A 17,195-nucleotide genomic window follows, 5' to 3' on the forward strand; every position below is an offset into this window, starting at 1 on the left:
GAAGTTACTGTAAAGTTAATGAAGCTCAGGCTTTAAGTCTCCTCACCTACATGGGTCTCCTCTTCTAGGGCTCTGTACCTATTTTGTATGAGTCATCTGGAATTATTTTTCTTAAAAATAGCCACCTAATCTGTACAAGCTTCAGACCACACAAAATCTAGATTCATGCCTACTTCTAAAACCATTTTTTCCAGTAGATGTGCTAAAACTTTTTAAAATAACAAAACTGTCCTTTCCTAGTTAGAAATAATAGTAGTAATTAGAAACACAGCTGCTGTTTGCATTACATCCCTTTAAAGAAATCCACTTGAGTTGGTTATCTCAAGGAAAAGGTAGCTGACTCTAAGGATACACATGTCCTGGGACTAGAGAACCATCCAGAGCAAGTCTGTCCCTTTCTCCAATAGAGGCCACATGAGCTCTCACTAATGGCCTCTCTACTTCTTCCCTGTGAGTCTGTCCACTCTGTCCTCCTCTTTTTACCACTGGGTTTCTTCATACCCTCACTTTGGCTCTGGTCCACAGTGGGCCCTTACTTGGCTCTCACAGCTAGCCAACCCCAGTCTCTCCAACATCAAGGTTGGTGGCCTGCCTGAGTTGGGTCACCTTTGGATTAAATGCCCAGTAAGCCACAGCTGGGGGTATGTGACTGGATCGTGAAACACAAGCCTCAGCAGGGAAGGACATGGAATCTGTAAATAAGACTTTATTCCTTAGCAGAAACTGGTCATTCAAACTTTGAGTTTTTGTTCCATATTCTTAATTAGACTTTAAATTGATTATTTCTTTAAAAAATATATTTATTTATTTTAAAGATAGAGGGGGTAAAAGGGGAGGGGCAGAGGGAGAGAAGAGAGAGTCTCAAGCAGACTATACAGAGCACAGAACCCGACATGGGGCTCAATCCTATGACGCTGCGATCACGACCTGAGCCAAAATCAGGAGTCACTCAACTGACTGAGCCACCCAGGTGCCCCTTAACTTGATAATTTTTGAAGTGCCACTTCCAAATACGTGTGGGTATTTCACTTCACTTCCCAAAATTTGTTTAATTTTGGAACACAAAAGAAAATTTTTATTTTTGGCATTTTCCATTTTAAAAAAACATCTTTCTTTTGGAGTGTATCGATCTTCCAATTGCCCACCTTCTTGATTTTTTTGCAAATCATTGGAAATTTGGTGCAAGTGAATGCATTCAAAGAAATAATGTGTTGCTTAGTTTTGCTACCTGTCAGTCTTAAAGAATGGTGATGACAGAAGAATCAATAGTATGCATAATAAGAAGTTTAATTATATTCTTAGATGCTGGAGAATTTCATTTTCATCTTGGCCTTTAATTGGTGAGAAAGATACACAAACTCCCTGTGTTAGTCAATTCCAAAATGTCTCCAGTTTCCTTTGTCTCTGGAGACACCCTAAGAGTCTCCAAATGTTCAGTGTATTGTGTGCTACTCCATGTTATTGCTTTGTCTGTTGTTGGTAGTAAAAAACATGTCTCTACAGATGATAATATATATATATATTACACACACACACACAGAGTCTGGAAGCAGAAGCACCACATGAAACACACGTACAAATTTTAAACCCTCTGGATAGTCGCAGGAAAGAAGTCAGGAGCAGAACAGGATGCACGCCTCAGGAAGTCCATGATGGGCTTGGGATCCATAGCTGCCCAGACACTGCCCCATTGTGAAAGCCACGCAATAGACAATTGCCAGACCCCACCCTTTCCCTGTAGCAGACGACCCTGCAGGGCAGTGGTTTTCCAACTGGGGTCCTAGGACCAGCAGCATCAGCATCACTGTAAACTCACCAGGAATGCTCATGTTCGGGCTCCTCTCCAGACCTGCTGAATCAGAGACCCACAGGTAGGGACCAGCAGTGGGTTTTCATAAGCCCTCCAGGTGATTCAGATGCAGGCCAGAATTTGAGAGCCACTGTATGGAGGCTTGCATTTCAAGGTAGAGGGATATGCAGCACACACACACACACACACACACAAAGAATACTTGAGACAGGACTTGTAAACCACAACACACTACTTCTACTTTCAGGTCTTTATTCAGGTTGTTTCTCTACCTAGAATATTCTTTCTCTCTCCTTGTCCAGGCTTCTCTGTTAAAACATTACTCATTTTTCAAAGTCAAGGCAGTGCAAAACCTACTTCCTTGGGGCACCTGGGTGGCTAAGTCCATTAAGCTTCTGCCTTCGGCTCAGATCATGGTCCTGGAGTCCTAGGATCGACCCCTACATCGGGTGCCTGCTCAGCGGGGAGCCTGCTTCTCCCTCTCCCTCTGTCTGCCACTCCCCTTGCTTGTGCTCTCTCTCTTTGTGTCAAATAATTTTAAAAAAATATTTAAAAGAAAAAAACAAAAAAACCTACTTCCTCTGAGAAATTTCCCCAGATCCATCCACCCCTCTGAAACATGAGCTCTCTCTTCTGAAGGGAGACCAACAGAACAAATCTTCATCCTAAAGACAGTTAACAGTTAGAAGCTTGATATATCCAGGTAAAAATAGGAATGAGTGTAGGGGGCTCTCTCCCATGATGACTACTAATTGATGCCTCTGGATGGCACTTTGCTTTGCTTTCAATCAGGTTGTGCATGCTCCTGCTTCAAGGCCTGATTCTTCCCTCTTCTGGAATGTGTTTATCTGTGATCACAGATCAGAGGTCAGCAAACATAGCCCATGGCTTATTTTTGTATGGCCTCTGAACCAACAATGGTTTATATATATATATATATATATATATATATATATATATATATATATATATATATATATATTTAAATGGTTAGAAAGAAAGAAAACTAATATTTTGTGACACATGAAAAATACATGAAATTTACATTTTGCCATCCATAACTACGGGCTTAGTGGAGCATGGCCTCACCCGCTCATTCACGTTGTCCGTTGGCTGCTTTCTAGTGCCAAGGGTGAAGTCAGACAGTTGCAGTGGAGACCGGATGGCCTGCAAAGCCAAAAACAGGTTACTGTCTGTCCCCTCACGGACAAAAATTGCAGACTCTTACTCTAAATAACCTCACTTTTCCCTCCCTCGCTTCATTCAGCTCTCTGCTCAAATGCCACCTCTTCCTGGACCACCCTACTTAAATAAAACACATGTCATTCCCCCTCCCACACCTGCTTTTCGCAACCATATATGATGTTTTCTTTTTCTTGGTAGCACTCATCTTCAGCTGATGTTATATATTTATTTGTTTATTGTAGGTGTCTCCTCGTTAGAATCCAGCTTCATGAGATCAGAGCCTTTGTTTTGGTTCATTACCACCTGCCCAGATGCTCTTCATCAACATTTAAATAAATGAATAAATATTGTCTAATAAGAATCCCTCCCAGGGCATTTCCTGGTGATTAAATTATTTTATTTTTGGAGGGACAGGGGTCAGTTAAGTGTCATTTCTTTTTATTATTATTATTTTTAAGTGTCTAGACTCAGTGATGGTAACAGAGAGAAAAGTTGAGATACAGTTTGCCTTAAAAAATAAAGAACATACATTGTGGGATAATTTTTCAATTAAGACCTGGAGACAAAGCCTTCAGACATGGTGGATGTTTATCAAAACAATTCCTCTGGCATGTAAAGAGAATATCCAGAGTTGCCAGTTGGCATCCTAGAAATTGATTTTAACCACTTGTTTTATTTTAAAGAGGTTTTTGGGACTATTTTGTCCCATTCTGGTTCTCTTTTATTTCAAAATTCTTCCTCATTTTAATCCAATTTTACAGAAAATAGAATATAGGCCCCCAAAATGGGTTCCAAGACATAATTGCTGTTTAATTTGGGATAAGAAATTTCCAGCATCACTCAAGAGCCTCAACTGATCTTCCCATGCCCCTTCAATCTGAAGTCAGATCAGTTGTTTTTAAAGGAATAGATCATCTATCTGCCTTTCCTTTCTTTCCCTAGGGCTTATCTTCCATATTAAGAAATGGCCTCAAGTTGACCTTGTGTTGGGTGAAGAGAGCATGGTCACCGGAATCACCCTTCCACTCTCAAATAGAATAAAAGTATCCCTCTGAAAGGACAGATTTTATCATTATGTTAGGGAAAATTATACAAGTAACATCTATCTGGGCAATCTGAATTATGAGATCACAAAGTTATAGTGGTTTTTTTCAGGAAGATACACCTTGTCACTTTTGGGCAAATTATGGCTTTGGTATTAAATTCTGAAGTTCTTGTTTTTTTGTGGGTTTTTTTTTTTATATGTATCATCCTCTAACCTCCAGAAAATATATGTGGCTTGGCCATGGCTACACAGCCACCTTATGACCCAAGTGTCCTGTTTCCATCTCCAAGGGCTCATTCATGTCCCTTTCCTACGTCCTCCAGCACCTCCTCAAAACACTCCCCTGCATTTTTCTCCTTCAGATCCACTTGAAGGAAAAGATGCAGGCAGACCATCATTGGGTTTCCTCTGTTTCATATTTGTCTAATTGTTGATTAAGAAGTGAGAGAGGCTGGTTTAAATTGGATTCTTTGTTTTAAAGGTACTTCTGGGCTCCATTGAGTGGAAAATAAAAACGAGTACATTCCTACATCAAGGAATGGTAGGACTTTTTGAGATTTGATGACTATAAGAATAAAATGTATGTTCTTCAAAGTACACTAAGCACTTAGGTTCAGAAAATATTTTCCCAAAATACTCTTTGAATGTAAAACAAGAGATCAGTTTGTCCTGGCACAGATATATCTGGGAGGGTTAATGCCTCTGGGCTTGAAGAGACTGCCCCAGGGGAACACAACCCATCTGAGGGCTCTCATGATGGCAATTGATCATTTAGAAGCTTTACAATCCACAGAAAAACAAGAATGAGAAGAAATGTGAACCGGCCACAAATCATGACCCTGCACCAAGAAACCCTTTAGTTTCTGTGCAAGATGAAAATTCTCTGTCATTTGAAAAGGCAGAAAAATAAACATACTAACAATGAAAGTTTGTTTGTTGGAGAAATTGGGAGGAAAATAGTACCCAAGTTCTTTTAGACAGATTACAATCTCCCATAGGTTGGAACAACCAGAGCAAAAATTGAACTTCCATTTATCTACTTGAGTAACATTTAGTGAAATTATTTTGAGGACAGACTTATTTTTTAGTACATACTTTGCAAAAGTAGGATAAGTATGCAACTTCCTGCTGCTACCTAGAGCTGAGAGTTCAATTGAAAAATAAAATTAGACAGACCAAAATATCTCTCAGAATAAGTGGTGCTATGAATAAAAGAAGAGATCGTAAAATATTTACTGCATGAAAATGAAAAATTAGGTGGGGGCCTACCTATGTTCTGGTTTTAGTCTCTCTCACTTTTGCTACACACAGTAGGCATTTGCTGTTTTGGTACCTGTGAATGTCGGGCACCCATCAAGAGGAGCATGCATCGGGTATTCCTTGTTTGTTTCTGGTGCTTTCTTCCTGTTCAAATCTGTAGAAACAGTATTCTAATTCTGCTGTGGAAAACCAGCCCTCTCCCGAGTCTGAACCCAGTGCTGCCTGTGAACCTGAATCCAGCTGTGGGCTCCCAGGACAAGGTGTGCGCCCCAGGCTAAGAGAACCAGCACCTTCTATTTCCCCTGACAACAGTAATTGGTTCAGGAAAGAACACGTGGCCCAAATTGGACCAAAAGGGCATAAAAGACTCAATTCAAAAAAAATTGGCCAGTGACCTGGACCTTACTGGACTCTCTCAGAAGATGTGCATAGGGACAGAGCTACTGCTACCATGCGTTGCTGGTGGGAATGCAAAATGTTACAGCCTCACAGAGGTGAATTCAGCAACATCTGGAGAGGCTGACAACAGAATGCAATTTTATCATCTGTGGTTTTCTTTTCCCATAAAAGACGTTACCGGGGACAATTAGCAAAAATTGGAATAAGGTGTGTGGATAAGCTGGTACTGTATCAACTTTATTTTCTTTTTAAGACTTTATTATTATTTATTTGACAGTGAGAAATTTATTTATTTTCCTGCGGAGCAGGGAGCCTGATATGGGACTTGATCCCAGGACTCTGGGATCATGACCTGAGCTGAAGGCAGATGCTTAACCAACTGAGCCACCCAGGTGCCCCACATCAACATTAATACCTGTATTTTGATAACTGTATTGTGGTCGATATCCTTATTTTTAGGTAATATGCACTAAAGTATATTGACATAAAGGGTCATCACATCTGTAACTCCTTTGCGCCTGGTTCAGGAAAAATTACATTATACACATATAGTCATACACAGAGATAATATACTGAAGAACAGGGTAAAGCAAATGGGATAAAAAGTTAGCAGCAGAGGACCCTGGTTAAAGGGTGTGGTATAAGAAGAGATATATGTGGTCTTTGCCTGTGGTTTCTGGAACAGAGTTACTAAAACTCTTGGCATTTTGTCACTTGTGACAGGCCCCCCGTGGAGCATACGAGTTTATGCTAATGAGATGACATATGTTGGGCCCCATGGTTAGCCTCAGGATGGAGCTAGTCACCAGAAAGATCATGTAATTAGAGGGTTGGAAATTTCAGCCACACCCACCAACCTCTGGAAAGGTGAAGGGGTGGAAGATTAAGCTCTATAAAAATTGTCCAGGCACCTGGGTGGCTCAGTGGTTGAGCATCTGCCTTAGGCTCAAGGCGTGATCCCAAGGTCCTGGGATCGAGTCCCACATCGGGCTCCCCCGCATGGAGCCTGCTTCTCCCTCTGCCTATGTCTCTGCCTCTCTGTGTGTATATCTCATGATAAATAAATAAAATCTTTAAAAAAAACACAACCTCTTGAACAACAAGGTTTGATGAGCTTCAGCATTGGTGAAAGCATCCACATAGTGGGAACTGTTCTAGTTCCACAGGGACAGAAGCACTTATCCTTGGGACCCCTCCAGACCTCATCCTACATACCTCTTCATCCAACTATTTGCTTAAATCCTCTATAATATCCTTTATCCTAAACTAGTAAATAGAGGCAAATGTTTCTCTGAGTTCTGAGAGAGTGACTCCAACAAGGTCATTAAGCTCAAGAAGAGAGATCCCTGGGTGGCGCAGCGGTTTGGCACCTGCCTTTGGCCCAGGGCGCGATCCTGGAGACCCGGGATTGAATCCCACATCAGGCTCCCGGTGCATGGAGCCTGCTTCTCCCTCCGCCTGTGTCTCTGCCTCTCTCTCTCTCTGTGACTATCATAAATAAATAAAAATAAAAAAAATCTCAAGAAGGGGATCATGGGAACCTTTGATTTATAGCTGGTTGGTCATAAACAGGTGGATTGTGGTTGATACCTGGAAACAGAGACACAATCTCGCCTACTGAGCCCTGACATGTGGGATCTGATACTATCTCTGATGAGACACAGGAAGTGAGTTTTCCTTTGCAGAAGATAGAAAGGGATTCTTTACTATTCTCATAAACCTTCTGTAAACCTGTAATTAGTTCAAAATAAAGTATACTGAAGAAAAAGCCCGGGAGGGGGAGGAGGAAGTGGTGGAAGAGGAGGAGGAAAAAGAAGAGAGTTGCCATTGGCAACCGTGTTAAAACCACACTGAGAAAGGCTGTCTCAGAATGGAATAGACCCAGAGGAAGGAGAGCCAGGAGGTGGATCCGGGTGACTTTGCTGGAACCCTGCCCTAAGCTTTAAATTAGTTAGATCTTCCCCTATACTTTTCAGCTTACATGAGTCAAATGATTCCTTTTCATAAGACTTGCTTGTGAAATATGTAATAATTCACCAGATTCCAGTTAGAAGCTACTGCATTTCTTTTGTTTTCCTCTATTTTTATTGTTTAAGTTGTTTTCATGCCTAAATAAACACTGAAACTACACAACAGAGTTCAAAGGAACCTCACCCTGCCGAGTATGAAAAACTAAAAAGAAGGAAGAGAGGGACAGAAATTACCAGAGAAACACAACCATCAAGAATTACATGGACAACTTAGCAACAGAAAAGCAAATAATTTGATTCAAAAATGAGCTAAGGGGCTCCTGGGTGGCTCAGTCAGTTATGCATCTGCCTTTGTTTTTGTTTGTTTGTTTGTTTGTTTTTATTTATTTATTCATAGAGACACAGAGAGAGAGAGGCAGAGACACAGGCAGAGGGAGAAGCAGGCTACATGCAGGGAGTCCAACGTGGGACTCGATCCCGGGTTTCCAGGATCACGCCCTGGGCTGCAGGGGGCGCTAAACCGCTGTGCCACCGGGGTTGCCCTGCATCTGCCTTTGGCTCAGGTCCTGATCCTGGGGTCCTGGGATGGAGCCCCAAGTCAGGCTCCCTGCTCAGTAGGGAGCCTGCTTCTCCCTCTCCTGCTCCCCCTACTTGTGCTCACTCTCTGTCTCTCTCAAATAAATAAACAAAATCTTTAAAAACATGTAAATAAATAAAAATGAGCTAAGGACTTAACTGGAAATTTCTCTAAGGAAGAACGGCCAATAGATATATGAAAAGATGCTCAACATCAAGAATCATTAGGGAAGTGCACATCAAAACCACAATGAGATGTCACCTCACGCGTATTAGGATGGCTACTATTTAAAAAGTAAACAAACAAAATAACAAGTGTCAGTGAGGATGTGAAGAAATTGGAATTCTTGTGCAATGTTGGTGAGAGTGGTTCAGCCACTACAGAGAATAGTACAGCAGTGCGCCCACCCAACCCCCACCCCCTGCAAGGAGCACCTAGATTTACCATATGATCCAGTATCTACCCCAAATAACTAAAGAAGTATTGAGTAATTGAAGAGTATATACCCCAGCATCTTGAAGAGGGATTTATACACCCATGTCGGTAGCAACATTGTTTACAATGGCCAAAAAGTGGAAAGAGCACAAGTATCCATTGACCCCTAAATGAACAAACACAGTGTGTCATATCCCTACAACGAAATGTTACTCAACCTTAAGAAAAAAAAAAAAAAAAAGAAGGAAAGTCTGACACATGCTACAACATGGATAAACCTTGAGGACATTGTGTTGAGTGAAATGAGTCGGTCACATGAGGACAAATACCTTGTGAGTCCACTTAAATGAGGTGCCTAAAGTAGTCAAGTTCATAGAAAGTAGAATGGTGGTTTGCCAGGGGCTGTGGGAGGGGATAATATGGAGTGTTTAAGAGGAATAGGTTTCAGTTTTGCAAGATGAAAGCAGTTCTAAGGATGGATGGTGGTGGCAGCTGCACAAATAATATGGATGAACCTAAGGCCACTGAAATGTACATTTTTAAATGATTAAGATGGTAAATTCTAGGGTCATCTGGGTGGCCCAGTGGTTAAGCATCCGCCTTAGGCTCAGGGCATGATCCTGGGGTCCTGGGATCGAGTCCCACCTTGGGCTCCCCGCAGGGAGCCTGCTTCTCCCTCTGCCTGTGTCTCTGCCTCTCTCTGTGTCTCTCATGAATAAATAAATAAAATCTTTCTTTTAAAAAAAAAGATGGTAAATTTTATGGTATGTACACTTTACCATGATATTTTTAAACAAGAGTTATAGAAACAAAGAAGTTGCTGTAGGACAAACTAAACAACTTAGCATAGTTCGGACAGAAAATGGCTATGGTAAAAAAAAAAAAATCACCTAAAGAAAGTAAAACTTTATCAATCCTGAGGGAAAGTAAAATTTCTTCTAAAAATCTAAGATAAAAACCCATGTAGAAAATGTAGCAAAAAAAAAAAAATCAGGAAAACTTTAACTAGAAGGGCATTTGACCCTGAGACATTGGTGTTATAAGATTATAAGCAAAGGATTACTGAACAGGGATCACTAGGCATGGGCTCTCTCTTCTTGTTCTAGAAGTTCTAAGAAAGATTACCTCTGTCTCCGACCTTGTCACTGATGCCTTCAATTTCAGTCTTTGAGGTTTGGTACCTGGGCTTACTTACGGCTTTTTCCCCTGTCCTAACCTTGGTCCTAAATTCCAGCACTACATTACAAGAGCCTATTAAACAGTCTCTACCAGTTCTCGAAGCCAGTATGTCCAACTTTATTATCTCCTCTGGGGCTGCTCCTTTAGATCTTACCATTTCTGCCAATTGCTCCCCGCTTGCCTCCAAATCTTTGAGTGAATCTTCCCTCCTCCACCTCCTGAGCCCCTGTATCCACTTGGTGATTCTGTCCTGGCATGTGTCCCTCCATGACTCTCTTTTCTGTCTGTTCTCCTCACCGCCATCCCCATTGCCCCTACCCTATCCTCTGTCGATTGGGTCCTAGATTGCTGTAGCAAATCCAAACTGGCTCTCCTCCTCCAGCCTTTCCTTGGTCCATAGGAAAAAGACTAAACACATGTTGACAAGCACCAGAGAAGCAGGAAGGAAGTGAGGGAAGGATGAGGGACAGTAGGAAGAAAACAATACTGGAAAAATTTCAAGAATTTAAAGATAAAAGCACAAGACTCATCATGAGACTTTTTTCCCCCCATATTCACATGGTCCGAGGGTCAGACTATGGGTCTCCTTGACCTGGCAGCTCCAGAGCAGAGTACAAACTGCAGAGGCTGGAGTCATGGCAGGACAGAAAGTTCCTTTTTCCCTCTTTGACCAGGTTTGAGTTGAAAGGAGTGCAGCCAAAGCTGTAACCAAAAGGAGGCATTATACTTCCGGGAAAATCTCAAGGAAAGCATCACAATCAACAGTAGTAGCCACTGGGTTGGGCTCTAAAGGGAAGGGTAGAGAGATTTAACCAGAAAGCATGAAAGTTGGAGATAAAGTTCTTTTCCCAGAATATGGAGGCACCAAAGTAATTCTAGATGACAAGGATTATTTCTTATTTAGAGATGGTGACATTCTTGGAAAGTATGGAGACTGAAATAAATCATCGAAATGGCATCAAGTGAAGCTGCCCATTCCAGGGGAGTCGTGAAATCTTTCATCATGTAAATAATTCTCATGGCTCTCCTTTATTTTGTATTTTTATTTTTAAAAGATTATATTCATTTAGTCATGAGAGACACAGAGACATAGGCAGAGGGAGAAGCAGGCTCCCCGTGGGGAGCCTGGTGTGGGACTCAGTCCCAGGACCTGGGATCATGACCTGAGCCAAAGGCAGCTGCTCAACCACTGAGCCACCCAGGTGCCCATGGCTGTCCTTTAGAATCAACTAATGGTATCCAAACAAACAAACAGAAAGACTCATCATGAGGAAAAATATAAAAGCTTCCTTCCTTAACAAATTCCATTCCTCAAACCCAATCCTTGTACATATATTTTTACAGATTTTTCCCCCAAAATTTCTTAAAGAAAATAATGGATACTTCCTAGTAGTCCAGCCAGATCACAGTTTATGAGTCATTATGATTAAATAAAGCCTATAAGAATCAGTCCCAGTATCTATATATAGGACATAGTATGTTGAGTCTGGGATTTTATGTCAAAAAAATCTCTTTTTGAAGAATTACCAGCCTTTTAGGAGATAGGAGGTCTTAAGAAGGTTATTATGCACATATTATTGTTTAATAATAATTTCACAAGTTCCGATCTAAATGTGTTCTCTGTATCACCAGGCTGATCCTTCAGTAAAACTTGAGGGAAGGGAGTTCAGCTCAATATAAAAAAATTATCAACAACAATAGTGACTACAACAGAATGGGTTGGGACGCCTGGGTGGCTCAGCGGTTAAGTGCCTGCCTTCAGCCCAAGGTATGATCCTGGAGTCCCGGGATTGAGTCCCACGTCAGGCTCCCTGCAAGGAGCCTGTTTCTCTCTCTGCCTGCATCTGTGCCTCTCTCTCTTTGTGTCTCTCATGAATAAATAATTATAAACCTTTAAAAAGTGAATAGGGACCCCTGGGTGGCGCAGCGGTTTGGCGCCTGCCTTTGGCCCAGGGCGCAATCCTGGAGACCCGGGATCGAATCCCACGTCAGGCTCCCGGTGCATGGAGCCTGCTTCTCCCTCTGCCTGTGTCTCTGCCTCTCTCTCTCTCTCTCTGTGACTATCATAAATAAATACAAATTAAAAAAAAAAAGTAAATAAATAAATAAATAAAAATCTTTAAAAAAAAACCCAAATGGGTTGACTCAGAAGGAAATAATCTGTCCCTCACTGGGGGAGTCAAGCTAACACAAGATGAGTATTTCTCAAGAAATTGTAGAATGGATTTAAGCATTAATTGATGGGGAGAAGGAAAGAGAGTCCTTGATCATCGGTTCTCAAAATAGCCAATTATCAGATCGCAGGGAGGGCATCTTAAAATTCAGATTCCTTGGCCTCACTTGTAGAAATTCTGATTTAGTAGGTCTGGGATAGAGCCTAGCATGTGTATTTTTACAGAAATCCTCAGAAGACTAACATAAATCCAGCTTTGGGACCCATTTTTGTGTTGGTTTCTCAAACTGGAGAATACATGGTCTTCCCCAAATATGCACCCCTCGCCCCTGGATCTATAGACCTCATTTTAAGAAATGTTGGCCCTAATGTCAAACTGAAACAATCCCCCTGCATTTGTGATTTTCTCTTAGTGGAATCATTTTATTGGCGATAAAGACAAAACATATATTTTTTTTTATATTTTATTTATTTTTTCATGAGAAACACAGAGAGAGAGAGAGAGACAGAGACAGAGAGAGACAGAGACACAGGCAAAGGGAGAAGCAGGCTCCATGCAGGGAACTCGATGTGGGACTCGATCCCGGACTCCAGGATCATGCCCTGGGCCAAAGGCAGGTGCTAAACCGCTGAGCCACTCAGGGATCTCCCCAAAACATATATTTTAGTAATAATACATAACTGAAAGTTTCATAGATCGCCTTTGATTTCTTGAGGTAGTGTGCTCCCAGCCTGAACATTCTTAGCTTCATTCTATATAGCTATCTTCCTTTTTTACAGATTTTATTTATTTATTTGAGAGAGAATATGAGCAGGGGAAGGAGCAGAGGGAGAAGCAGACTCCCTGCTGAGCAGGGAGCCCTACTGGGGCTGGATCCCAGAACCTGGGATTATGACCTGAGCTAAAGGCAGATGCTTAACCGACTGAGCCACTCAGGTTCCCCTATAGCTATATTCTTAATAGTGAATATATTCACTATATTCATAACCCAAGAATGAATATAGCTGGAGAAAGTGCTTTGAGAAACATTGTACTAGAAGTTATCCAAAGATCCTGAGATTCAACAATCTGGTAACTGGAGTTTCTGCTTTGGGCTCAACTCCTAAAAAAAGTTCTTAGGTGGGATCTGGGGGTGGGAGTGCAAGAGGGGGCAGCGAAGGGGGCAGGTGACCCATCAGTCCTTGAGGACAGGACCTGCGGCTTTTAACAGCCCTGAGTAGCACCTGGCACATGGTAGGCAGTCAATTGGTATTTGTTGCATGAAGGAAGGAAGGAAGGCGGGGAGGACAGACATGTTCATCAAAACCAAATCTTTTGCCTGTACTTGTGGCTAAGCTAGCCACATAAACTTATAAAAAGCCATTTTTGAGATAACCAAGGAAATTTAAATATGGTCGGAATATTTCCTGTTATTAATTTATTATGAATATCAGTTTATTTGTTTAGATGCTACTAATTTATTATTACGTTCATTAGATGCAATAATGGCAGAGCAACGACGTTTTAAAAGATCCTTTCCAGTGACAGATGTGTACTCAAGTATTTACAGGTGAAATTTCACAGGGGTCTCAGGGAAGAGATGAAACAAAACTACAAACTGTGGCTAATTGTTGCAGGTGGGTGGTGTGCAAACAGGGTTTCAGCTAGTGTCGCTGTTCTGTACGTTGTTCTTTGTGTTTCTGTGTATGTACCAAAAAAGCAAGAATGACTTTTGCTGCTAAGGATCCAGCCCAGGATCAGTTATGTCGCATCCCGGGATGATTGAGAAAACGGTCCCTCAGAATACTCAAGTATTTTCTGTGCGGTTTCTGTAGTTCCTCCTCATTGGCTAAGAAAATTTTTTTTTTAAATTTTTATTTATTTATGATAGTCACAGAGAGAGAGAGAGAGAGAGAGAGAGAGAGAGAGGCAGAGACACAGGCAGAGGGAGAAGCAGGCTCCATGCCGGGAGCCCGATGTGGGATTCGATCCCGGGTCTCCAGGATCGCGCCCTGGGCCAAAGGCAGGCGCCAAACCGCTGCGCCACCCAGGGATCCCCTAAGAAAATTCTTTAGAGAGTTCCAAGACCTGTAATCTAGAGGGGACACCCGGTTGGGAAATGGGGAGGCCGAGTCAGGCCTTACTGACCCACTCTGCCTCAGTTGGCTCACATGTGAAATGAAGATGATGACCGTACCCCTTCTAGGGGTTTGCGATGAGCCACCTGCCCTCCCTGTTGTGTTGGACAATTGTTTTTGCGCGGTTTGAGCTTGGTGGCTCTTGACCAAGGCCAAAACTGGGGGTGAGGGGACAGGAAGCAATGGAAGCAGGACAGCTAATGGGCATGCTCCTCTGGACACCTCTTGAGCTTTCTGTTCTCTCATCCGAGGTCCTTCTATTTTTTTTTTCACATTAACGTTCTTAGTTTATTAAGCCTCTCATGAAAAATCTGCACAATCACCACAGATAAAGCCACTGCAGAATCTTTACTTCCTCTGTTGTCCAATCTCCAGCTCACTTCTTTTTTGCCAGCACCAACATTGGCTTTTGCAGTCCCCCTGACTTTCTTCATTCTGTTTTTGTGCTCTTTGTGGCTGTTTTCTTGAAGTCTTTTTCTTCTCATACAGGCCATGTCTTGCAAGTCTATGTTTGGGTTCATTTTTTCTTTGCATAATCCAAGGAATCATAAATCATGCCAAAGCCAGTTGTCTTGCCACCACCAAAATGGGTTCTGAATCCAAATACAAATATGACATCTGGTGTGGTCTTGTACATTTTGGCTAGTTTTTCCCGAATTTGTGTCTTAGGTACTGTTGCCTTCCTGGGATGAAGAACATCAATAACCATCTGTTTCTGCTGAAGTAGTGGGTTGGTCATGAACTTCCTGGTCTGGATAGTTACTGTGTCATTCATGATGGTGGCCGAGCTTCAAGCAGCCGGGGAGGAACTCATCCGAGGTCCTTCTAGGACTAAGCCTCATCTCTCCCCTTCTCTCCCGTCCCTAGAGCTGTGCATATGCCTTTCGAGATGTCCTAACAGTGGCTAAGTGGGTGAGCGTCTGCCTTTGGCTCAGGGCGTGACCCCGGGGTCCCCGGATCGAGTCCCACATCGGGATCCCTGCGAGGAGCCTGCTTTTCCCTTTGCCTGTGTCTCTGCCTCTCTCTGTGTGTCTCTCATGAATAAATGAATAAAACCTTTAGGAAAAAAAAGATAAAGATTTCCAAACAATGACTAAGGAGTTGAAGGGCAGGTGCTGTAGTGGAAAGCAAAAGCTCTGGCTAGGAACCATGCGCCCCACCCCCCACTCCCCGGCCTGCTTTCCTGCCCTTGACCCCATGACTCTGGCTGTATGATCTTGGTGCTCGAGATTCCTAATCTCTCTTGGCCTCAGCTACTTCTGCTATGAAACCACCGGGGTATCACCCAACAGGGTGGAAAGACTGAAGGAAGCGTTATATGCACTGTGCCCACCGGATGGCGTGGTACCCAGCCCGGGCCCCACGAGCTAGCGGAAGGGCAGGAAAAGGCTCCACTGGCTGCCTCCCCACGTCCCCCACGACAGCCGCTCAGGCTTCGCAGGATGATCTGCTGCTGGCTGTTGGATGTGGATGATTGGTTTCTCTGAAAAGGAGGGTGGAGAAGATCCAGGCAGGGGTTGGTAAACTGCCCAAGGGCTGAGGGCGGGGTTATAAGTGAGGGAGGAGACTGCTTGCACCAGGGCCAAGGGCACGCGGGGAGGGGAGGCGGACTGGGAAAGAGGGAGAGGGGCCCAGGTGAAACCCCAGTTACCTGTAATGATGAATATACCCGACAAATCAGTAGAAGAAATTTAGATCGTGCTTTCTGTGTGCTGCAGATTATTCTAGGGGCTTTACACATATTAACTCACGTAAACCTCCCAGCGACCTATGAGGCCGGTGCTATTAACCTCTTCATTTTACAAATGCAAAGAAGGTTCAGTAAATTAATCAGGGTCCCTCAGCAGGTGAGTGGTTGGGCTGCACTCAGACCAGGCCGGCCCCACTAACATTCTCTCATCAAACCACCACATTGGTTTTCCTGTGACCCTGTGCACAAGAAGTCAGGATTACCACATTTTGATTGATCTTTTTTTCCCCTGAAAACTGAGTCATCCTACCAATCCCCTGGTTCACTCAGCTGGCCGGGACACCTGGAGTCTCCAGGATATATATATTTTTTTCCTCCGCCAGGCCCAATTCCTGAACCCCTCCCAGCTTGTCCATCGTCTGGCCTCAGATGGGGTCTCCTCTTTGTGTTCTGGTCTATTAATCGGGGTCCAACGCGACAAATCCCACCACCACTGGGAGTGATCTGCAATAGGGGTACTTATTCCAGGCACTCAATATTTTTGGTGGAAGCTAGTTAGGCTGGTCCTGGGGCCTGAAGTCCGCAAGGCAGGTGCTCTAGAGGTAGAGATGAAGATGTTTGTGAAGTGGGGTAGAGCAAGGACAGACAAACTGACAACCATAAAGCTGGAACCAACCCACTTGTTTCTTTCCAAAAGCCCCCCCCACCCCACGGAAGGAAGTGGGTGTCCTAGAGGAACAGTGAAGCCCTCCACTATGGAAGTAAGCCCCATGGGGGCTGGAAGGGCAGTGAGCCCAGGGGCTGCCCACACCACGGCAGCCCGCAGATAAGGCAGCAGGGCAGGCAAGGCCCAGGGCTGTCAGAAAAAGCCGAGTTGGGGAAAAGTGCCTACAGAATTGCCTCTTTAATATTCACTCTGTGTTTTGTTGTAGAGCGAAGGTGGGATTATTCCCTGCTGCCAGCCTCTGGTCTGAATGCCTGGGTGGGTCCTTTGCTTCGCTTCAGAACCACCTGCAACTCCTGTCCTTGGGCCTCTTCTGCCCAGAGAAGAGGAAAGTCAAAACTCAGTTATGATCAACAGAAAATCCCATCTAGTCACCACGGCTCTTGAGGAGGTTGGGAAGTGCAGCTAATATTTTTTAGGGTCTTAATTATATGAGCATTATGTTCAAAAACAATTTTTTTACTTAATTCCTGGATAGTGTCTTTTGAATAGGCCATAATTACGGGAAGTCACATAAAAGACAGTGTAATGATGTCTACATTCTGAATTCCAGGGTAGGTCAAGGCCCAGAGTTGCTTTTTAAAAATATTCTAGTGTTTGGAGATGGTATTGCCTAGATCAGTGGTTGAC

The 17,195-nt window shown here is 43.2% G+C and overlaps 2 pseudogenes; one reads left to right on the forward strand and one right to left on the reverse strand.

Moving 5' to 3' along the window:
- The first annotated feature begins 10,495 nt into the window (after positions 1-10,495).
- LOC140613533 (10 kDa heat shock protein, mitochondrial pseudogene) lies at positions 10,496-10,798 on the forward strand (annotated as a pseudogene).
- A 3,619-nt stretch (positions 10,799-14,417) lies between these two features.
- LOC140613534 (small ribosomal subunit protein eS24 pseudogene) lies at positions 14,418-14,926 on the reverse strand (annotated as a pseudogene).
- Positions 14,927-17,195: the final 2,269 nt, after the last annotated feature.

Source organism: Canis lupus, chromosome 21 (genome assembly GCF_048164855.1).
Source record: "Canis lupus baileyi chromosome 21, mCanLup2.hap1, whole genome shotgun sequence".
NCBI classification, from domain to species: Eukaryota; Metazoa; Chordata; class Mammalia; order Carnivora; family Canidae; genus Canis; species Canis lupus.